This window comes from Chrysemys picta, chromosome 12 (genome assembly GCF_011386835.1).
Source record: "Chrysemys picta bellii isolate R12L10 chromosome 12, ASM1138683v2, whole genome shotgun sequence".
NCBI lineage: Eukaryota > Metazoa > Chordata > Testudines > Emydidae > Chrysemys > Chrysemys picta.
Genome location: NC_088802.1, coordinates 35,810,884 through 35,833,454, shown reverse-complemented (window position 1 = coordinate 35,833,454; position 22,571 = coordinate 35,810,884). Strand labels below are relative to the sequence as shown.

General features: G+C 47.5%; 1 pseudogene; it reads right to left on the bottom strand.

Annotated features, from left to right (window-relative positions):
* Positions 1-5,217: 5,217 nt before the first annotated feature.
* Positions 5,218-22,317, bottom strand: LOC135974570 (aquaporin-8-like; annotated as a pseudogene).
* Between the last annotated feature and the right edge of the window lie 254 nt (positions 22,318-22,571).

Genomic DNA, 22,571 nt, shown 5'->3' with positions numbered 1-22,571 from the left:
GCTGCATTAAAGAGATTTCATTCAAATTCCACCTCCCGTGGGAACATCACTCAATAAAAGGTGGCAGTGGATGGAGTAGTAGGTTTCCTCCATGTCCTTGGTGTCACTGGTTGTCCCAGTGTCGCTGTGTAACCCCCTCCGTAGCCCTGCAAAGGGGCAATAGCACAAGGGACTATCTGGCCCCAGACTGTGTTTGCTATGACTAACAGCGTGAGCACAAACATCCCTGTACATATGAACTGTCTTGTGCAAAGAAACCTGACCCACCACATTCTGACTCCAGGGAGCAAGCAGAAGATAATTGCAGTGGTGGTGATGCAAACCACCTGGCTGGCGGGCTGAGGGGCGGAGGGGTGGGTGGCAATATTTTCCCAAGGTATTCTGCGCTTTTTAACCCACCGTTGCCAGGTGGCATTGTGATTGTTTGCAGTTTGGGGCCCTCCAGGAATTGATGCCAAGGCAGCCTTTGCAGAGGGGGCAAGCTGATCGCAGCCTCCTTTCTGTGAAAGTCCTGCTCCCCTGTGTGTGTGTGTGGGGGGGGGAGATGTCAATTCTGGGTTGCGGTCACAGTTTGGGGGATTGATTCTGAGCGTCGCCTGCTGAGGCTCATGCCAGCTGGGGCTTGTCCATGCAGCTACAGGGAGACTCAGACAAAAATGAACTCACCGCAGTGTTGCTGGCTCTCGTGATTTGATCATGAGTCTCACAGTCATAGAATCATAGCACTGTAAGGCTGGAAGGGACCGCAAGAGGTCATCAAGGCCACCTCCCTGCACTGAGGCAGGACCAAGTAGCCCTAGACCATCCCTGACAGGGGTTTGTCCAACCTGTTCTTAAAAACCTCCAATGACGGGGATTCCACAACCTCCCTTGGGAGCCTGTTCCAGAGCTTAACTGCCTTTAGAGTTAGAAAGTTTTTTCCTAATATCTAAGCTAATTCTCCCTTGCTGCAGATTAAGCACATTACTTCTTGTTCTACCTTCGGTGGACATGGAGAACAATTGATCCCCATCCTCTTTACTAGAGCCCTTGGCATATTTGAAAACTGTTATATTGTCCCCCAACCATCCTATTTTCTTAAGACTAAACAAGCCCACATTTGGTGATTTTCCTAAAGCCCCAGCTTCTGGAGTCATGGGATTTGGTGAGACTTTTCGTTTTTTTTTTTTAAGTACATTTCTTGCCCTCATGGTAGCAAAGAAAAGATGGAAAGCAGGACCCATGTGTTCTCTAGAGTCTCAAAAACCAGAAGGTAAATATAAAGAACCCCATATTTATTGTCTTTAAAATCCCATGATTTTGGAGGACAGGGGTCTGTATGGTTGGGGTTGGTCATCCTGTAGCCAGATGGCTGCTGGGGCAGTTCTCTCCTCACCTGGAACTCAGAGGTGCACTGGGCAGTTTGCCATCTGCCCTGCACCTGCTTGACTGCTGCAGTGAGAGCCAGGACCATTGCAACAAATATAAAGCATGAGTGGCTCAGACCCAACTCCGAGAAGGGTGGGGAGATGGAGTCCATGGGCATTTGAGCTGCCTGTCCCCCTACTGGAAGACACTACTAGTCTTCATCAAAGGAAAAGAGAGGAGAGTGTCACCTCGTGTCTGAGAAGTGAGTTATAAGCACCTCCTGGTGTCAGTGAGGAGCATCAACAAGTCGCCTGAGGGCCTGTCATGACAAATGAGTGACAGCATCTCGTATCCAAGCACCGTTCACTCTTAATCTGTGTCTATTTAATACTCTCAGAGAGAGGCTTAATTACCTACTTTGGATTGGTCCTTGTGTATGGACAGCCACCACCATCGTGGCTGATGTACCGGGGATTGAACCAGGGATTTCCAGGCCTAAACGCATCAGCTAAAGAGCCAACATTCCTGAGGTGGGATGTAACAGGCATGCGTCCGCTGCACAGAGGGAGACACAGCACACATTCACCAATGTGTTACACTGTATGTCTCTGCTCAAGACTTCTGGCCTTTGGCAAAGGCTGGAGATCTCCAAGCATCACAGGCTGAAACCTGCGCTGTTCCAAAGCATCAAGTCTCAGTGCCCACTGCCCTCCATCACTGCACCTCCAGAACCTAGCTCTGGCCCCACTCCCACACCCAGTGTCACAGGGATTGATTGGGACAACACTGGGCCAGATCCTCAGGTGATGTAAATCAGCATAGCTCCACAGACTGCAGTGGGATTGTGGTGATTTATACTCTCTAGCGGCTTGTACCACATTTTGTTTGGTTTTGGCAGACAGCAAGCAAATAAATACAGAAAGTATTTAGCTCTGTGGGGCAGGGACTGTCTTAGGGTATGTCTACACTACAAGAGTAGTTCAATTTTACTTAAATTGAATTAGTGGAACCGATATTACAAAGTCGAACGTGTGTATCCACACTAAGAACAGTAATTCGACTTTGTGAGTCCACACTAACGGGGCAAGCGTCAACATTGGAAGCGGTGCACTGTGGGCAGCTATCCCACAGTTCCCACAGTCCCCGCATTGGACTTCTGGGTCGAGCCCCCAATGCCTGCTGGGGAAAAAAATGTGTCGAGCGTGGTTTTGGGTAACTGTCATCATTCAACCATCACTCCCACCTTCCCTCCCTGAAAGCATCGGGGGGCAATCAGTTCGCGCACTTTTCTGGTGAGTGACAGCGCGGTCGCCACAGCACTGCGAGCATGGAGCCCGCTGCGACCATCACTGCAGTTATGGTTGTTGTCAACACCTCGCACCTTATCATCCACCTTTTGCAGAGGCAGATGCTGAGAAATCGGGCGAGGAGGCTACGGCAGCGCAGTGAGGACATTAAGTCTGAGAGTGGCACAGACCTCTTGCAAAGCACGGGACCCCCGCGCCGTGGACATCATGGTGGCAATGGGTCATGTTGATGCTGTGGAACGGAGATTCTGGGCCCGGGAAACAAGCACGGACTGGTGGGACTGCATAGTGCTGCAGGTCTGGGATGAATCACAGTGGCTGCGAAACTTTCGCATGCATAAGGGAACTTTCCTTGAACTTTGTGAGTTGCTGTCTCCTAGAATGGAATGCAGTGCCTCGTAGAAACGGCATGTCTGGGGCTGGCATCCGGAGCGTCTGTTTGCCGCTTTGGTCTTCTGGTAGCCTTGTCTCAGGTCCTTGATTTTCCCGCGGCATTTCCTGTGTGGCTGGTCAGAGCATCCGAGCTCGGACTGCTGTCCAGAGCGTCCACAGAGTGGTGCACTGTGGGATAGCTCCCGGAGCTATTAGCGTCGAATTCCATCCACACCTACCCAAATTCGACATGGCCATGTCGAATTTAGCGCTACTCCCCTCGTTGGGGAGGAGTACAGAAATCGATGTAAAGAGACCTCTATGCCGAACTAAATAGCTTTGTTGTGTGGACAGGTGCAGGGTTAATTTGATTTAATGCTGCTAAATTTGACATAACCTCTTAGTGTAGACCAGGCCTTAATCTCTGTGTTTGTACAGCTCCTAGCACACTGGGGTCCTGAGCCTTGACTAGGGCTCCTTGGCGCTACCACAATACAAATAAATAGTAAAATGATTGGCCAAGTAGTCTGATCATAGTAAAAATGTTTTCTCAAGTTAACTCCAGTGTGAAATTCCCTCTTTTATGGGCAGAGCTCAGACACATCCAGTTAGCGGACCTCTCTGATCTCTGCGTATACCACCTAATAAAGCCAAAATTGACCAGATCCCAAATTTTACTAGGGCATACATTAGCTTGGATAATATTTCAATATCATTCTCTTTCAGTAATACATCATCATGTTTTGAAAAAAATCAACATTGCCAATGCCCAAATAAATCCTAATTTAAAAAAAAGTAAAACAGTATTTTTATTAACAAAATAGAGCAAGCAAAAGATCCCCAATTTGACTTCATCTTGAATGTGAAGAGTTCATAAAATAGACAGCAAGGCTTTATTTGCAGTGGTGGCAAGGTTTTAGCTTTGTCCTTTTACATTATTAATTGATAGTTTGCTATAAGCATCTTCCCCTCACTTTTAATCTACAAAATGGACTAAAATCAAAAGAATTTTCCAGGATGCAAAACACCCCCAAGTGATAAAATGATGTCCACTGGATAATTTGATACCAGAAATGTTCATTCAGAAGAAGACATTAGATCTAATACTGAAGTCCTATTTACCCTGGAATAAATCAAGAATAATCCCATTGATTTCAGCAGAGTTACACCAGCCAGGGATCTCCAAATAAGGCCCAAGGAGTTCTTAGGAAAAGATGAAGAATCATTCATTCTGCTAAGCATAAATAGCAGTAAGGCATCTAACGCCTGGTGACTTTCAGGGGGAGTGTGTGATGTGGGGGTGTAAAACCCCACACTAGAACTGAAGGGGCTGAGGGGCAACTCTGGGCCCCAGGCAGCCCTACCCTTCCCACCTGCAGAGCATGCACCAGCCCCCTTCCCCTGGGAGGACGAGACTGTCTGTTGAGCCCAGATGGGCTTAAGGTCCAGTTACTCTCCTTGTCTTTGCTACTGTGTCCAAGTGTAAGACTTGTTGGGGTGGTGAGTGGTAGGAAGTAGCCCAGGGAGGCAGCTTTAAAGCATGCTGGAGGCCAGACATTGTTGCCTCTCACAGGGCCCTAGGCTCACTTCCCAACCACCTGGTTATGGAGGGCATGGATACCCTCTCTTCCAGATTCCACTCAGGGAAACCCTTGCAACCCCCCTGGCTGGGACTAGACACCCACAGGGGCTGCTAAACAGACTGAAGTTCTTCCCACCCTAGGAGGGTGTTGGACCCGATGTCTTCCTGGGACTCGGTTACCCCAGACAGGGATATGGCCAATTGGTGATGAACGGAGGGTCGGGTCGACACCTCCCCTGGGATGTGACAGTGGCCACTAAGAGGCACTAAGTAGAGAGCCAGCAGCCTAACCACTAGGTGACACTGCCAGTGAGCACCACCCATTACAGAGTTAGACACCAGGATGCCATTTGGATCTTTGAAAGTCTCGCCCATGAATAGTCCAAATTGACTCCACTAGGACTAGTCATGGTCTTAAAGCTAGATTGAGGCCTAAATTGTGCCAGAATATATATATATATATAAAATTGGAGACGTGTTTTTGAAAACAGTTTTCTGTCTGCAGGTTTTCCTGTGTGGGTTTTTGGAGAGCAATTTGGGGTTTTTCTCATGGCTTGTAGAGAACACAGAAATGCCTGCAGGGCTGCGTCGCCCTAGCTAGTCTTTGTCTTATTTCAGGAACAGCCTGTGAGATCTTCCTGCCAACAGAAACCTTGAATGGTAGAAAAGACTCATCAGGAAAACAGAGACAGACCTGTGTGAAGCGTTACGTAAATGCCACTCGCTCTGCTCTGCCGGCAGTGTGGATTTCCTGCTGCAAAGATGGTTAGTCTGACTGCCGGTGCTGTAATCTCAGCATGGGATCTGAGAGTCAAGCTGGGCTCTTTCTGGCTAATATATCACCAGAAATAACGATTGTGATGTCAGGCTTCTGCTGATGATCCATGAATCAAAATAGAATCAAGCCCCCTCTCCCAGCACTATGTTTGCTCTGAGGGGCTAGCATGGGTATAAAGTAATAAGACAGATTTTAGTTGGTAAAATAACGAGATCTGGCTCTGAAGACAGATAGCGACCAGATGTGAGGAATAAGCAGGGGGCATTATTGCACAGTTACTTTACAGAGTAGACCTGTCGCTGAGCCAGATCTCCGAAATCCCTGGCCAGCAATCTATCCATTAGGCCACACTGCCTCTCCTATATAAGAGTCTTAGCCACAGAGGAAAGTGGGATAGGAAAAACCTTCCATCCAAATAATCTCCATTTAATTCCACAACTGACCTCACACTAGCCTCACCCTACAGGCTGAGCTCAGCAGCTGATCAGGTTCCTTCCATCCCTTTATATAATAGACATGAAAGCAGCACTTGCGAGTGATCCAATCCAATATACCCAGTGGTTGTCCCAGTGACTGGACACCGAGGCTGGGTCAAAGGCTTGGGCTGTATTCAGACAGGATCCGGAGATGGAGCCACTGAAAGGAGAAATCAGGGATGTATTTAAGGCATACAGGGAAAGTGCCTTTGGGTGGGATTCACAAAGGAGTTAGGCACCTACATACCCATTGTGGGAGTTAGGTGCCTTCACAGCCTTGTAAATCCCATCCTGCCGTTTTAAACCTGACTTGCAGAGCCCATTCCCCTCTGGGCTTGCTAAGGGCAGGGTCACTTCCCCCTCTGTGATTGACTGAAATCAGTATTGCCAGCCCCAACTGCTTAAAATGTTGTCTCACAAAATCGTGGGATTGTCTTAAAAATCATGAGGTTTTTTTTTATTTGCTTCCTAGTTGTTGAGCCTTGAGGGGTCATGTTTTCCAGCTTTTCTCTAAAAGCTAGCAGTGCACTTCTTTTTAACAAACTGAGATTCTCATGTAATCACATGACTCCAGGAGCTGGGGTTTTGAAAATACTCCAAATATTGTGATGCTCACGCTAACATCACATGACCTGGCAGCACAGTGAAATCACAGAGCAGGTCCATTCCCAGCCTGCAGGGGAATCCAAAATTCCCAGTGTCAGCAAAAAATACATCCAAAAATGAAAGTGCTGTATATCATCACCAGGAATCAAACCAGCAACTTGCAGAGCTAAGCATCAGCTACTGCAGAGTGATCTTAAGAACTACCCTTTACAGGGGGCAGCTGTAGCAGACTTGTATCATGTGTGGCTCAGGCACAGAGCAGGACACAACATACTCATTGCAGGCAGACCCACAGATATGCACGTTTTTTGATTGGGCTCATTGGCAGCGCTACCCCCACAGCAGGGAAGAGGGATCTACGCTTATCTGACCAGAATGCCCATGGTGAGGGTGAAGCTGATGCAGAATGGAGCCAGCTGGGTCTTGTTGTGCTCAGCCAGGGCTCCCATCTGGACGGTGAGGATGAGGAGAGATGAGAGCGTCAGTTCTGTGCTGACCGCCATGACCACCGTGCTGCCTTCCTGCACCGTGCAGCCCTCTCCAGTCCGGTTGGAGAAAACATCCTCCACCATCACACTCTGCTCCCCTAGCTGGACCCCGGAGAGAAGAGACGGTACAAGGCTCACCCTACTAGGCTTTGCCGGGAGCTCCCTTTGAGTGACCACCTTAGTCTTTTGCTCCAGAGGCTCGCCGGAGGTGGGGGAGCCTCAGCTTTGCTGGCTGGGGCATTGGAAGGACTCAGTTGCCCCATTCAGCTGATTAGAAGGGGGATGTAGTCCCCAAAAGAAGGCCTGGGTCCTGCCATGTATGGCAGATGCTAGGGCCACATAGGACAGACAGGGCCTGGCACGCTGGAGGTCAGTGTTATGCCCTGGTAGGGACAGCTGATCCTTAGTGCTATGGAAAGGGCAGCTGAACATGGACAATGCAGCCTGCGAGCAAGGACCCATCACTATAACAAATCCTTAATCCCGCTCCCATTCTTCATGGGGTGAGAAACAAAAAGCAAAGCAAACACATTGCAGCGAATTCTCAGGTTAACCCGGCCACAATTAACTTGCCAGCAGGACCTTGAAGCAACTAAAGTTTGATTTCTCTGCCCCCTGGTGTCCAGTTTGCAAGCATGCATTTGGAACGTTCTGTCATCCACTGATTTGGTCAACTGTCAACTTCATTCCATATTATTGTCAACTTGTTGAGTTGTTAACTCTATTCCAGTTGTAATTTTGATTTGTGAATGTGTTGCTTAATGCTTAAGGAGGCTAGTAAAGGTTATAGTCGTTAGCTTTAGTGAGGAGTTTAGTTGAGATCAAGTTTGATTTTTATTAACTTGTAATAAAATCTAAGAAAGGATATAGCCCCAGATCCACAAAAGTATTTAGGCTCTCAATGTCCATGGATTTCAGTAGAAGTTAGGAGCCTAAATACTTTTGTATATTGAACCACAGAGCTGGCTTTTCCTGCAGAATTACAGCAAGGGTCCCAACATTCTCCCCAAGGGCCAAAGATCATTCATTGAAGTATCTCAGGGCCCTTTAGCTCTGTCCCTAAATCACTACCTATGTCCCTCACAAATCAATACACTTCATGTTTCAAATACTTTTTGCAAACTATCTAGAGACCATGAATTATTAGAAAAATTTAACTGGAGAGTCATTTCAAATGAGGAATAAATTGGAGAAAACCCCCAGTGTGTTCATGGACAATTTGCAAACAGATAATGAGTCAAAAATAATCAAATACAGGATTTATTATGACTGTTTGGTCCAAGTTTAGGTGAGCTCCATCAGTTTCTCCTATGGATTTGGGGAGAGCTCCCAAATTGGACTGGGTTGGACCTTGTCATTGATGCTGTCCCACAATGTCTTGTAACTTTAAGGCAGATGGGTTAGCCCCACCTGTGACTAATTAACTCCTCCTAGGTGATGGGTCTGAGGCCAGGGATCAAATGATAGCCTGCTGGCCACCTGCTGCTTAGATTAAAGGCCAATAAGCTGCTCAGGGAGAAGGTAGGTTCCCACAAGGAGGGCTAGGAAGGAGCTGTTTGATTTCTAGAGGCCTGTTTCTGTTTCAATAAATCAAGGGAGGGAAGTTCTGCTGCTGTTTGGTGCTTTATTTGGTGCAGTACCTGGTGAGTTGGTCCTGTAGCTCATATCTAGGTACTTATCTGTCCCTTTCACCTGGTGTTGGAGAACTGAAGCTGTCTCTCAAGTAGTTTTGTTTCAATAACTCCAGTGCTTTCCTAACTTGGGGGGGCGGGTCCCCCATGCCTGGGTCTCCCCCACCCCTTGCAACATGTGCAGATACCAAGTCTGTGATGATCGGCGTAAGCCTCCAGCTAGCTGCAGTGTGTGTCATATATGCACCCATGCTAGGGGTATTTTGGGGTTTTGCACATGTTGTGAGATGCTACCGGGGTGGTGCTTCTGCTTTCTCCTGTTGATATCACTCGGCTGTGTGCGTGTGTTCCCTCTGTGTGCTGCCCCAGCTCTGCGCAGATAGCTGACACAGCAAACCGGATGAGAACCCCCAATAACCACAGAGTCTAGTAAGGTACAAAGGCACCTCGGCCAGGTTTATTGCGACCCTGACACAATTTCAGTTCCCCGTAGATTACTTAGTCTACCGGGCATACTGCTAGAAAGTGCCGCTCGGCAATGGACTCAGCTCAGTGGCGGGACTTTCCACTGCCCCCTCAGCCGGACCCAGACACCACCCCAGAGATACATTTTTATACACAGGTATACACAAGTTACACATCACTCCTGACGTATTGAGGTGCAACCCCTCTACGCAGTAAGGTGCCGCCTCGCACCTTGTACATGTTGGTTCGATCAAAACAACTCTATCCATCATTTTACCCTTTTGCCCCTGTCATTGGGATGGGTCGGCCTGTTCCATGTTATCTGTGGAATGTTCCGGTATAGTGTGTCTTGGTACCATGTTTATACTGTAACTATGCTAGAACATTTATGCAACATCAGCCCTTTCCTTGCCAGCTTCTGTGAGCAGGGCCTGCCTCTGGCTCACAGCTTAACTTTGCTTTATGTTAGCAAAGTCTTGACCATTACTTTGGTTCAGGCCTTAGGCCTCATACCGGGCCTCTGATACCAAGGTTTATATCTCAGGGCCTCCTCTTACTACATTCCCCCACTTTTTGTCTTTTTACGGGGAGGATGTTTACCCATCGTCCCAGAAAAGCATAATGCATGGACTAAAGATAACCCAGTGGGCTAAACACTGTTATGTGGTTACCTCATTTTACTATCCATACACCCATGCCCCATCTGTCTTTTTAGTCTGCACATTCCCACGTACGACTGATAGGCAGATGTTATTATTCAATTATTTTTTAGTTCCTTATGGTGGGCCTGGGAATGTTAGGCCCGGGACCATGACTGAGGAATGTAGTATTATGATTGAGCCTTAGAGGCACTCCCAAATAATTAATATATATCAATTATATGGATATGGCATATATATTTGGAGTGTGTATGGGCATATATGTATAGTATGTATGTGTACATATGATACCACCTTATATCCAAGCATAACCATGTTTTTCCAGTCTGGTGTTGTACTCTGGCCCTTTTACTTTGGTGACACAGATAGAAACACACTCTTATTAGGGCAATTCCAGTTATCACCTGTCTCATCATTAGTAGTAGGCTGAGTGTTTTGAAATATTGGAATAGGGATTGTGATAGTGTGTCCCACAGTGCTAAGTATATAAGAAGTAAAACAGAAATTTGGAGTAGTGACACTACCACTGAGGCCTTTATATATAAATATATTGTAATTAGCTACTACCCAGTACTGTCCATTCATGTTATAGGTTACCCTTATGGCTAGTTGTCACCCTCTGGTTAGCTTCACTGGGCATGAAATAGAAGTGGCTAGCTTCTCTGTTCCATTGGTTGCACGGCTCTGCGATACACCAGTAGTTGACATAGATCCAGTTGTTTCTTATGGATGCTGTCTTCCAGATAACCTACTGAATGGACAGTAACCAATTTATCAAATAGTGCTGTGTCAGGATGTAGTATTGGTACCCAGACTAGGGTGACCAGATCACCCAAGTCAAATATCGGGACGCGGGGGGGGGGGGGGGGGGGGAGAGGGTAACGCGGGGGGCGTGGCGGGGGCGGGGCCAAAACAAAAAAAAACCCTTCCTCCGCAAGCGCTGGAGGGAGGCCCGGGAGACTCAGGGGAAGCGAGACTCAGGGGAAGCGCGGGGCCGGGGTGAGTAAGAGTCCGGCCTGGTCCCGAGCAGGCAGGACTCAGTTGGGTGGTAGGGAGAGAAGGGGGGCGGCCCGCGGGGCCAGGCAGCAGCTGTTCTCACCCCCAGGCAGCGGGACTCGGGAGCAGCCGCTGCTGCAGCTCCCACTGCCGCGGGGGGAGGAAGCGGCCATGGCGCTTGGCGGCTGCGGCTCTGGCACCCCCGAACCCCCCGAGCCGGGGCCCGCTGCGGGGATCCAGCAGCGCGCACGCTGCGCCCAGCCCAGCCCCTGGCCAGGCGCGTCTGGGCTGCTTCCCAGCTGGTGCTATCGCGCGGCGGCCCCGGAGTGGGGGCAGCAGGCCCCAGCCCCCCCGTTCCGCTCGGGTCCCGCAGGGGAACGAACGGGGCTGGGCTGCTGATGGAGGGAGGAGGAATGGTGAGCCCGGGGGAGAGGCGGGGATTCGGGGAGGGAGCCAATCGGGGGAGGAGGGGCGGAGTCGGGGCAGGGGGGGGGCGCGAGCACTTCTGGGCTCCAGGCTCCGGCGCATTTCCTTGTTTGTCCAGTGTCCCGACCGCACGTCGGTCGGGACGCGGGACAAACAAGGAAATATCAGGACAGTCCCGATAAAATTGGGACGTCTGGTCACCCTAACCCAGACACTGAACAAGATTGTTTTGAATAACATGTGCCTCAGTTAGGATGCAGTGTCACTGACCCAAATTATGACTGGTACTAACAGGCAATTTGTTTACCCAATTTGTAGTTACTATGTAACTTTTTGTTTGTTTACCACTTTGTTTTTTCTTTGCCTTCACGTTATTTGCTGCCATTTGTTTGTTGATTTTTATCTGTGAGTTGGTTAAACAGTTTAGCAAGGTTATGCACATTGTAAGTGTTGTACAGCAATAATACAATACAGCAATAATACAGCAGTACAATGATAATACAGTAGTACAGCAATAATACAGTTGTTTTTACATAGTAACCAAGATGAAATTAAATGATGGATTATCCTGGTCCAGCTAGTGTTTTTTAGCTGATTGTTAACTTAATTGTCCATATATGGTAGATAGAGATGTATTTAACCAGTCTCTTATTTATAAAGCACTTCATTTTTTCTGTTCTTGATGCTTGGGGGTTTCTTCACTGTATACTGATATCATCTGGTATTTTTGTGGCGTGATGTCTTTTGGTGTCTTTAGTCTGTGGGATGCAACTTAAACAACTTTTGTTAGTTAACAGAGTAAAGCTTTTGTTTTTTGGTTTTTGGTTTTGTTTTCAGTAACCCAAACTTAATACACAGTTTAACTTAGTTTGTTTACAATGTAATAAGAACAATGTAATAGGGACTACGCCTTTTATAACACAAGCTATACTTTTGCAATTGTTGTATAGACATTCATTTTCATTTAAAGTGCATTACTAATATTTTTATACGAAATGTAATGTTTAACGGCTAAAATAAATGCTCACAATCTTCCATGAGAAGGTGTATTGCTTTCCCTTGCTGAACAATTTGTTTCAGCAAAGGAGTTAACAGAATTTTTACCAAGCTTTTTAGAGTTAATTTGCTTGTGATACCAATTTCACTTTTGTTAACAGTTTAGAAGCACAACTTTAACAACCACTGCTTCCCATTAACATAACATAACAAAAGAAAAGCATAAAAAATTAAACCAACTATAAAATTAAACCAAAATAAATTTTAAATACAGTACTTTGAGGGTATTTGAGGGTATACTTTCATGATGCTTTGTTATGTTTGGGAGCCAAAGGTGGGAACCTGTTGAAAACATGGAAACCTGTTGAAATTGTTTGGTTAGCTTTATGCATAAATTGTTATTTTAAAACATTTTGGTTATGAAATTCTTATAACTATATTTAAAAGTGCAAACAAGTTTATAAAAAGCCCAAAAAAGAAATTAACATTTTGTTAATATTACTTTTACCTAAATGTTGAGGTTTCCCCTTACATTTTTTCTTTGAATAACAAAAAGAAAAATCTTAAAAAACAAAAACAAAAGTCTTGACCATTACTTTGGTTCAGGCCTTAGGCCTCATACCGGGCCTCTGATACCAAAGTTTATATCTCAGGGCCTCCTCTTACTACAGCACATACCTTGGCCAAAAGGGCTCCCTGTATTCCTCCTGATAGCTGGCAGAGCCAGTAGGGGACTAGGGGAAAAGACTCCTACAGCAAATGCAGACAGGGTACCAGCTGGGTTGAAATGGCCTCCACTGCAAAAGGAAAGGGGTCAGTTGTGAACCTGGTAACAGAGAGGAAAGGACCTTACTGGATCCTGCCACAGTTCCTGGCTAGCTATGCAGCCTAGATCTGGGAGAAACCAGGACTTAGTCCTTGTTTGGTTTGAATGGTCATTATGCACAGAGACTCAATACTACTGTACACCAAGGAATTATATTATAGACAGGGCCAGTTCTAGGGGTGGCCACCCTGGGCACCAACCTCTAGGGGGCCCTGTGCTGCTCAGTGTCTTTTTTCCTCAGCTCTGATTGGCTGGCTATTTTTGCATTGGCCCTTCATTTTGTTTTGTTTTGGTTCTCTCCCCGCTGGAGGTGTAACAAAATGGCGGGGGCCACTCCTGACTATAGATAGGGGATGTGCTGGCTCTAGAGTGGAGCCCTCTCCTTTAAGTCTGTATCCAATCCAGGACTGTAGCAATGCGACGTTGCTCACTGTTTGGTTGTGTCTAGGGCCTGATTCAAACTCTACCGATGTCCACGAGAATCTCGGGGCGTGGGTGTGTGTCAGTAGTGTTAGCCAAATAGGGCCCGTTTCCCCCCGGAGCTTACCTAATTACACCAAGGAGGCACGGAGAGACAAGAAGACGGGTACCAGGTCCTTTATTTGTCAGTCAGCTGAGAGGGTGCTCCTCGGCTCATGCCAGAAGAGACACACCTTACAGGGCCAAACAGGCCCTTTTTATAACCAGTAACAAACAACTTAGCTCTCATCCTTTTTACGTCATTATGCTGACCGATAGATAATAGGTTACACAGGATACATATATTATTTTGGGGAGGGGGGATACAAGAGACATCTGTTGCTGATACATTTATCATATTGAAGGGAGAACAAGGTACATCCCTTGACCCTTTGCACTAAATACCTTGGGGATATATGGGAAAGCGGCTACAAACTAACTATTTCTCTCTGTTCCCTCCTTATCTCTATTATTTCTGCTAATATGAGTGAAACTACAGCCATCTGCCAGAAACGCTGACCAATACGTTTCTGCTTCAGCCTACTTCAGAGCATGTAAGCAGTTAGCATAGAAGTAGGTGAGAGTTCCCAAGATGGAGTCACTGTGGTTCACAGATAGGCCCAGAGCAAAAGAGCTTCATCGACACTTTGGCTTTCCACTCTCCCGAGTTACCTGGTAGCTATGCCTAGTGGATCCCAACAATCCCCCCTTTGAGAACACTCAACAAACCTTTGTCAGAGTTTTCTCATACTCTAAAGACAAAATGCGATTAAGCTCCATGCAATCAGGATTATCAATGAAAATAAAACCAATGCTCAGGGTTCTTGCGGGGAGTATGCTGTGACTATTCGGAAAGATCACAACGCATTCCCAGCGACCCTTACTGTCTTTTAAATAGCAGCCTAAGTCCCAAATCGTCGTTAGCAGTCTTCTCCGCAGGCTGGACAGTTCACTGTTCAGGAGTGGGCACTGCTTTCAGTCGAGAGTGATGAATCCAGTTCTTGTGTCCTTCGACCTTTGCCACTGTATGGGTGACAAGCAGGATGGTGTGGGGTCCCTTCCACTTCTCTTGGAGAGGCTCGTCCTTCCCGGTTCGCACGAGAACGGAGTCACCAGGCTGCAGGGAGTGGACCGGAGTATCCAGCAGAAGAGGCTGTGAATCTTTGGTGTGCCTGTGAAGAAAAGAAAGAACAGCAGACAGAGGGCACATGTACTGAGACAAGAAACCATACCCCATCTCCCCATTCCCCTGCCAGAACTGGGGTACCATTCATAGGCCATGCTCTTCCAAACATAATCTCGAAGGGACTAAGCCCTATCCTGCCCTTAGGGAGAGCACGAATGCAAAGTAACACAAGGGGCAAAGCATCAGGCCACTTAAGAGAAGCCTCCTGACAGACCTTTGAGAGGTGTCGCTTGAGTGTCTGATTTGTGCGTTCCACTACTCCACTGGCTTGTGGTCGCCAGGGTGTGTGGAGTTTCCAGGGGATCTGCAGAGCACTTGATATCTTTTGAACCACTTGAGATGTGAAGTGTGTTCCATTGTCAGATTCCATCCACTGAGGAAGGCCGAAGCAAGGAATGATCTCCTTAACAAACTTAAGAGCCACTGTCTTGGCAGTGTTGCGACATGGGAAGGCTTCAGGCCGCCCGCTGAATCGATCCACTAAGACGAGAAGGTACCTGTACCCTTGAGTCCTGGGAAACTCAGTAAAGTCTATTTGCCACACTAATCCTGGGCCTGGGGTAGGTTCCAGGGTGGCTGGTGGCACTGCTACTTCTGGTCGAGGGTTATTCTTTTGGCAGATTAAACCTTCAGCTTGTACCTGTGATGCTAGGGGTTTAAGTCCAGAGGTTAGAAAATATTTATTCATGAGCTGGATAAGAGCCTCTCTGCCTGCGTGTGTGGTTTGATGCAGTTTCTGCAACACTGGTCGAATCAGGCCCTTGGGCAGGAGGATTTTTTTCCTTTGTGGAATAAAGCCATCCCTCCTTTTCCTGGAGACCGAGACTGTCAGCCAGGTTTCTGTCCTCTTAGGAGTACTGAGGGGCTGCAAGCTCACTCACTGATGGGACGAGGGCATGCATTTGGGCATTCTCCTCAGTTGGTGATTTCAGGGTAGCAGCTCGCTTAGCTTCCCTGTCTGCTCTGGCATTGCCCTTGGTTACATCTTGATCTTCCCTTTGATGGGCTTTGCAATGTACCACTGCTACTGCTGAGGGAGTTGTACCACTTCTAAAAGCCGGAGAATTTGAGACCCATGCTTGACCAGAGAGCCTTGGGCTGTTAGCATTTCCCTTTGCTTCCACAAACCAGCGTTAGCATGCAAAACCCCAAAAACATCCTTTGAGTCAATAAAAATATTAACCCGTTTGTCTTTTGCCAGCTCAAGTGCCCGAGTCAGGGCCACTAGTTCAGCAAGCTGGGCCGACGTTTCTGCTGGTAAACTCTCAGCTTCCACGGTATCATGAAGAGACACAATAGCATAACCAGCCCTCCTTTGCCCATCCACAACAGTACTACTTCCATCCGTATACCATTCCAAGTCAGCATTTGGGAGTGGCTGATCTTTTAGATCTGGGCGGCTAGAATACTGAACATCTATGATTTCTAAACAGTCATGTTCCTGCTTTTTTTGTCTCTGGTAGCAGTGTAGCTGGATTAAGGGAGGGACAGGTCTGCAGGGTGACTTCAGGATTCTCTAACAGCTTCACCTGGTACCGAGCAACCCGAGCCTGTGTGAGCCAAAGACCACCCTTAGTGTCCAGCAAGGCTCGGACCATATGGGGAATATACACTTGGACAGTTCCTCCCAGTGTCAGTTTCTCCGCTTCCCCAAGCACTAGAGCAGTAGCTGCGACCGCCCTCAAACAGGCTGGCCATCCCTTTGAAACTTGATCCAGTTGTTTAGAAAAGTATGCCACAGGACGCTTCCAGGCACCTAATAGCTGAAATGCCCTGTCCGCTTTTGGGGACCAGTGAAAGGGGTCATGTTCCGCTCCCTTAACACATTCATACAGAGGTTTAGCCCACAGTCCAAACTCTGGAATCCATATTCTGCAAAAACCTGCCATGCCCAGGAATGCCCTAAGCCGTTTGCTGGGGATGGGAACTTGGCAGATAGCCTCCTTTCTTTCGTTTGAGAGCTGTCTCTCTCCCTGCCTGATGTGAAATCCCAGATATTGAACCTCTGAAAGAGCAATTTGGGCTTTGCTTTAAGATACCCTGTATCCTCGCAGTTTAATAAAGTTTAGGAGACTCACAGTAGCTCTGAGACAAGGGATTAGATCCACAGCAGTAATTAGCAAGTCATCTACATATTGCAGCAGGAGGGCTCTGTCTGAATTATCCCACTTCTCCAAGTCTCTGGCCAAAGCCTGTCCGAACAGAGTGGGGGAATTTTTAAATCCTTGAGCCAATGCTGTCCAACAAAGCTGCTTTTTAACCCTTCTGTTGTCCTCATTATGCCCTGCAGTATTTTGCAGATCTCATAGTTGGTTGGGCACATTCAAGCCCCCCTTTTTCTTGGTTGTCAGCAAAGTCTTGGCTGTGTGTACAATGTCCTTGGACTGAGGCCAGCTGTATTTTCCTCTCAGTTAACTCATTCTGTACTTTTTTTTTTCTCTTCTCCCTTTCTCGGCTTCTTCTAACTTTCAAAGGAACCTTCTACTCTTCACTTATACACCTTTTCTCTAACCATTAACACATACTCATTGCCATCATACACCTTTCCAATAACATAACTTCTGTGCAAAGCTTTGAAGCAACAAACCAGGACAAGCACACTCACTTCTGAGGATTTCACTCTATACAACCGCTGGTGTCCAATAGCTTTCCCTTTTTAAACCTTAAATGCCTTCTCTCTCTTTACCAGATCTTTTATCTGCTATTTTGTTACCCAAAAACAAATTCAAATCTTTTATTCTCCTGGCTTTGACTACCCTGCTGCAGCCACAACCTTTGGTCTTTAGTTAAAACATTTTAAATCTTGTAGAGCGTTAAGTCACCTTAAGGATTAAATGCTAAATACCTTAAACAACACTAGTTTCCTGTGTCTGGCAAAAGTATTCTTAGTTTTGCAACTTTAAAACAATACCAATTCATCTCAAACTTATAAAACACAGATTGTATATAGCAGGAGTGTTCTTCAGCAAATCAGACTAACGTATTCATAGTCGAATAATTCCACTTAAATAACCTCTTGCCTGAATTACTTACAGACATTCCTACCAAGTTTCACTGCTTGATTCCCTCTAGCAACTACAGAGTTAACTTCTCACTCTCTTTTCTTAAATCACTTGCTTGTCTCCCAAAACGACACCCAATCAACTCAGATTTTACCATTCCAATTATTGTCCTGGGGATTTGAAATCCCCATGCTTATAATTACTTACTCTTTTCCTTCCACTATGCCCTCAAAGTTTCCAACCTGTTTTCCAATCTCTCTATCTGTTGCCTGCCCGCTTGGGCCCGATCCTGCTTTTCTCGCTGAACCGTCCCTTCCATGGGCATCGTTTTTTTTTTTTTTCCCACTACCAATTTAGCTAGGAGGGTGGGTTTCTCAACTAGCCCCCACCCTTCCTGGTCTCTTCCCTTAAACATTCTTACTCATAAGGCTACCCGAGTCCTCCCTCGTGAGGCTTATGGCTAGCTAGACAACCTTCAAAGATAGAAATGAACTTGCTTGGATTCGTTGAGAATTCTCCTGCCTCTGCCTTAGACTCATAGACTTTAAGGTCAGAAGGGACCATTATGATCATCTGATCTGACCCCCTGCATGCTGCAGGCCACAAAACCGTCCCTACCCTTCCCTTGATTCTGCTGATAAAAGCAGCCAGATGTTAAAAGCAGCATGACACAAGATCCTGTGTTCCTGGATGGGCTAACACACTCTCAGTAATCAACGGATACAATCCCACCGGGGGGGGGGGTACTCTCTAAAGCCTGTGGGGGTGAAGGAGCCGAAGGGGACACCGATTCTGGCATTACAACAGTGGGAGGGTTCTGGGGTTTAACAGCCGTTACTACCGAGCCTGTCGGAGTCAAATGGCACTTGAACAAAATATCAGATCATTTTTACATAATACCATTCCATAATCAGCCTGGCGTCTAAACGCCTTCCAATTATTTAACATACATTCCAAGGGTGTCCCAGCATATGTGCTTTGTCCGGACCCCATTATGCTCGTGTTTAATTAAACCTGGTCATGGGTTTGACCGACCCCCCTTGCGATCAAGATATCCTGGTCACGGGGTTTCCCCTCGCAGGAGTCTCGGTGCGGCTAGAGTCGGTTTAAGTCCTAGACCTGGTTATCACAATTTTGGCCTCCAGCATATCATTAGTATGAAAAAGAACAGTACCCCTGCCAAGAATAAAAGCAAGCCCTGGGGCTTTTCTACGTCCCAGTAATTGTCCAGTACGGTCCACAGACTAGGGAAGTTAGTGAAATTATTCATTAACCGTTGCCTGGCTTAGTTATCATGACCACAAAACATTTGTCCATTTACAGTACCTTCCCACACAGGGATTACCCAAAGGGCCCAATTTACACTGCGGGGGCGTTATCCCTCAAACCCAAGAGGTAAACGCATTTACCGCCCGGAGTGGCCGCGTCCGGCTGTTGGACCTTCCCCTTCTTCTGGTACCGTCTTATCTCCGTGTCGTTAGGAGTTCTCTTTAGAGAGGACACAGCCGCCCCGACCGATTGTGACGACCCGAGGCCCGAGCAAACCAACAGCTCGAGGTGGCCACTCCTCGGAATCGCCTTCGGTCGTCGGTCAGTGCCCTCCACAGGGAGAGAAGTCCCGGCGGAGTCGCCAATTTGTTAGCCAAATAGGGCCCGTTTCCCCCCGGAGCTTACCTAATTACACCAAGGAGGCACGGAGAGACAAGAAGACGGGTACCAGGTCCTTTATTTGTCAGTCAGCTGAGAGGGTGCTCCTCGGCTCATGCCAGAAGAGACACACCTTACAGGGCCAAACAGGCCCTTTTTATAACCAGTAACAAACAACTTAGCTCTCATCCTTTTTACGTCATTATGCTGACCGATAGATAATAGGTTACACAGGATACATATATTATTTTGGGGAGGGGGGATACAAGAGACATCTGTTGCTGATACATTTATCATATTGAAGGGAGAACAAGGTACATCCCTTGACCCTTTGCACTAAATACCTTGGGGATATATGGGAAAGCGGCTACAAACTAACTATTTCTCTCTGTTCCCTCCTTATCTCTATTATTTCTGCTAATATGAGTGAAACTACAGCCATCTGCCAGAAACGCTGACCAATACGTTTCTGCTTCAGCCTACTTCAGAGCATGTAAGCAGTTAGCATAGAAGTAGGTGAGAGTTCCCAAGATGGAGTCACTGTGGTTCACAGATAGGCCCAGAGCAAAAGAGCTTCATCGACACTTTGGCTTTCCACTCTCCCGAGTTACCTGGTAGCTATGCCTAGTGGATCCCAACAGTAGGTCTCCCCGCAGCTCTCCATGGAGAACGGGGCAGGGCGCAATTGGCACTGATTGCCCTCTCACTGCCATCTCAACAGACAGGCCGCGGCTCGGAGAGAGACCGAGCTCTGTTCTTGGAGGCGAGCCCCCTGGAACTGGAACAAGGCCAGTAGTAGGGTCAGTCTGGCACTGTCATGTACGTGGAGGACAGATTCTGGCAGGGCAGTCAGCCTGGTCCTTTTCACCTGCGCCCTGCAACCTGGAAGGGAAACCACTGAGCATCAGAGAGAACTGAGGTTGGCATGATGGCCCTGTGACGTTGCGCTCCATGTGATTTTATGAAAATAAGCTAATGAGTGTGAATATAATGTAACTGGAATATGCTTCATGCAAAAGGTCTCTTGTAAGGTATCATTACAAAGCTTATAATTTATTGAGTGTGTTCATCCTATTTATATGAATGTATCATTCTTGTATCTGAAACTAGAAATATGAAATAGAACTCTGAGGTCCATTGTAATTATGCAAAGTGTGGGCCATTAATGGTGGTTTGGAATCTTGATGGCTCCCATTAACCAGGACAATTGACTAGATGGCTTTGTTTACTTGCAAGCCTTCCTGTAGGTAGGCCAGGAAGAATGACGGCTTGGGGTCTCACAGGACATGTGACCATGTCACCTGGTACTGGAATCCATCTTAAATCTGGTGCTTTTCCATGTAGAAGGAGGGGTGGGGACCTAGAGAGACACAAGATTCCTGTCTTGTGCCAAAGCTATAAAAGCAGGTGGAACAGAACCAAGGAAGTTCCAGTCATGTGAAATCCCCTGCTTTTCACCTAAGATGCCTGCTGGAACAAACAAGATCTGTACCAGGGGAAAGGATTGGGCCCAGACTAGGAAGAAGTCTAGTCTGTGAAAGGAGCTTATTGGAACATCTCTAAGGGTGAGATTTACCTGTATTTGGTTTCTTAATGTATTGGGCTTAGACCTGTGTGTTTTGTTTTATTTTGCTTGGTAACTTACTTTGTTCTGTCTGTTATTACTTAAAACCACTTGAATCCTACTTTTTATTCTTAATACAATCACTTTTGTTTATTAATTAACCCAGAATAAGCGATTAATACTTGGGGGAGCAAACAGCTGTGCATATCTCTCCCTCAGTGTTATAGAGGGCGGACAATTTATGAGTTTACCCTGTATAAGCTTTATACAGAGTAAAAAAGATTTATTTGGGGTTTGGATCCCATTGGGAAGTGGGTGCTGGAGACAGGAACACTTGCTGAGGGGTTTTCAGTTAAGTCTGCAGCTTTGGGGGATGTGGCCCCATGACCTGGGTCTGTGTTTGCAGCAGGCTAGTGTGTGTGGGTCAACAAGACAGGGTTCTGAAGTCCCAAGCTGGCAGGGCAAACGGGCTCAGAAGTAGTCTCAGCACATCAGGTGGCAGTCCCAAGGGGGTCTCTGTGACCCAACCCATCACGACTCACAGGCCTCCTCTGCTGATTACGCTGAAGAGCCACGCTCACTCTGCCCCCCCGTTTTAACACTGCCTTCCTCAATGCACGCAGGTTTCCATGAGCGAGGGCCTGTTCGGTGCCTGCCCTGCCGTGATGTCATGGTACTGGTTCCTCGGCATCAGACAGCATCCAAGCAATGCTTGGAAGAGCTCCACTGTCCTGTGCTACCAAGCTCCCGTCACGCCCGGGGCTCCCAGATAGGCTCCTGCCTCTCCAAACATCTTGGTGGTGTCAAACTCACCCCTGCAGAGCTCGTTGGGCCAGATCCTCAGCTGGCGCAAGCTGAGCTCAGCATAGTGCTGCTGGCTCTGGCCCTATACTCAGTCCCCATTATCCAATAGGGCAGCAGAAATGGCCTGAGTGTCACAGCGCACACAAAAATCCCCAGAAGGAGGCAATGTTCTAGTCACCTCCCCCAAATTCCTTTTGTGGCTTGTGAGCCATGGATAGGGAAAGACACCCCCCCCCCAAAAAAAAAAACCCTTCCTCCCCTCCCCCCCCAAAGCACTATTTCCCTCTAATGTCACAGTGTGATATGCTGGGTTACAGCCTGCTAGGTGCAAGAGGTGGCAAAGCATGTGGCCTTGCCTTGCGGCTGACAGGCTAGAGCTGTGGTGTAGGAGAGCTCAGCACTGATCTCCAGTACCAGCTAAGGCCAGGATCCTCCAAACGCTTAGGCTGTGCTTCGTGTTCTGCGCGCGCTTAGCTCTCATGAACTGGAAGTTGAGTCTCTGCAGGGCCGGGGCCTAGGAGAGCACCCAAGGTGCTAGATGGTGGCTCTAGCTGCCTGTGTATCATGCACCCACTACCGCCGTATCTAAGCTCCAGCCCTGTCAGCAGAAGGGACAAGAGCCCTTACGTGCCTCTTACCTTATTTTCCCCAAAACTGCTATCACAGTCCCCAGTGACAATCCATGAGCCAGCGCGGTGGGTGATCACGGAGAGATGTGCCACCACCATGAACAGGGTGCTGCCCCCCAGTTCGGCCAGGCAGGGCTGGATGTACTTCTCAAAGGCGGTGGGGTTCTCTGGCTCTTTCCCGGGGTCTGCAGGAGCTCGAGGGGAAGCCATGGAGTTTCCCTTTGTCTCTGAGAAGTGTTTCTGGAAAAGAACCATCCCCTGAAGGCCACGTACCTGGGATGATGCCTCTGGGGAGGAAAAGGAAAACAGGGTGTCTGTCCATCCA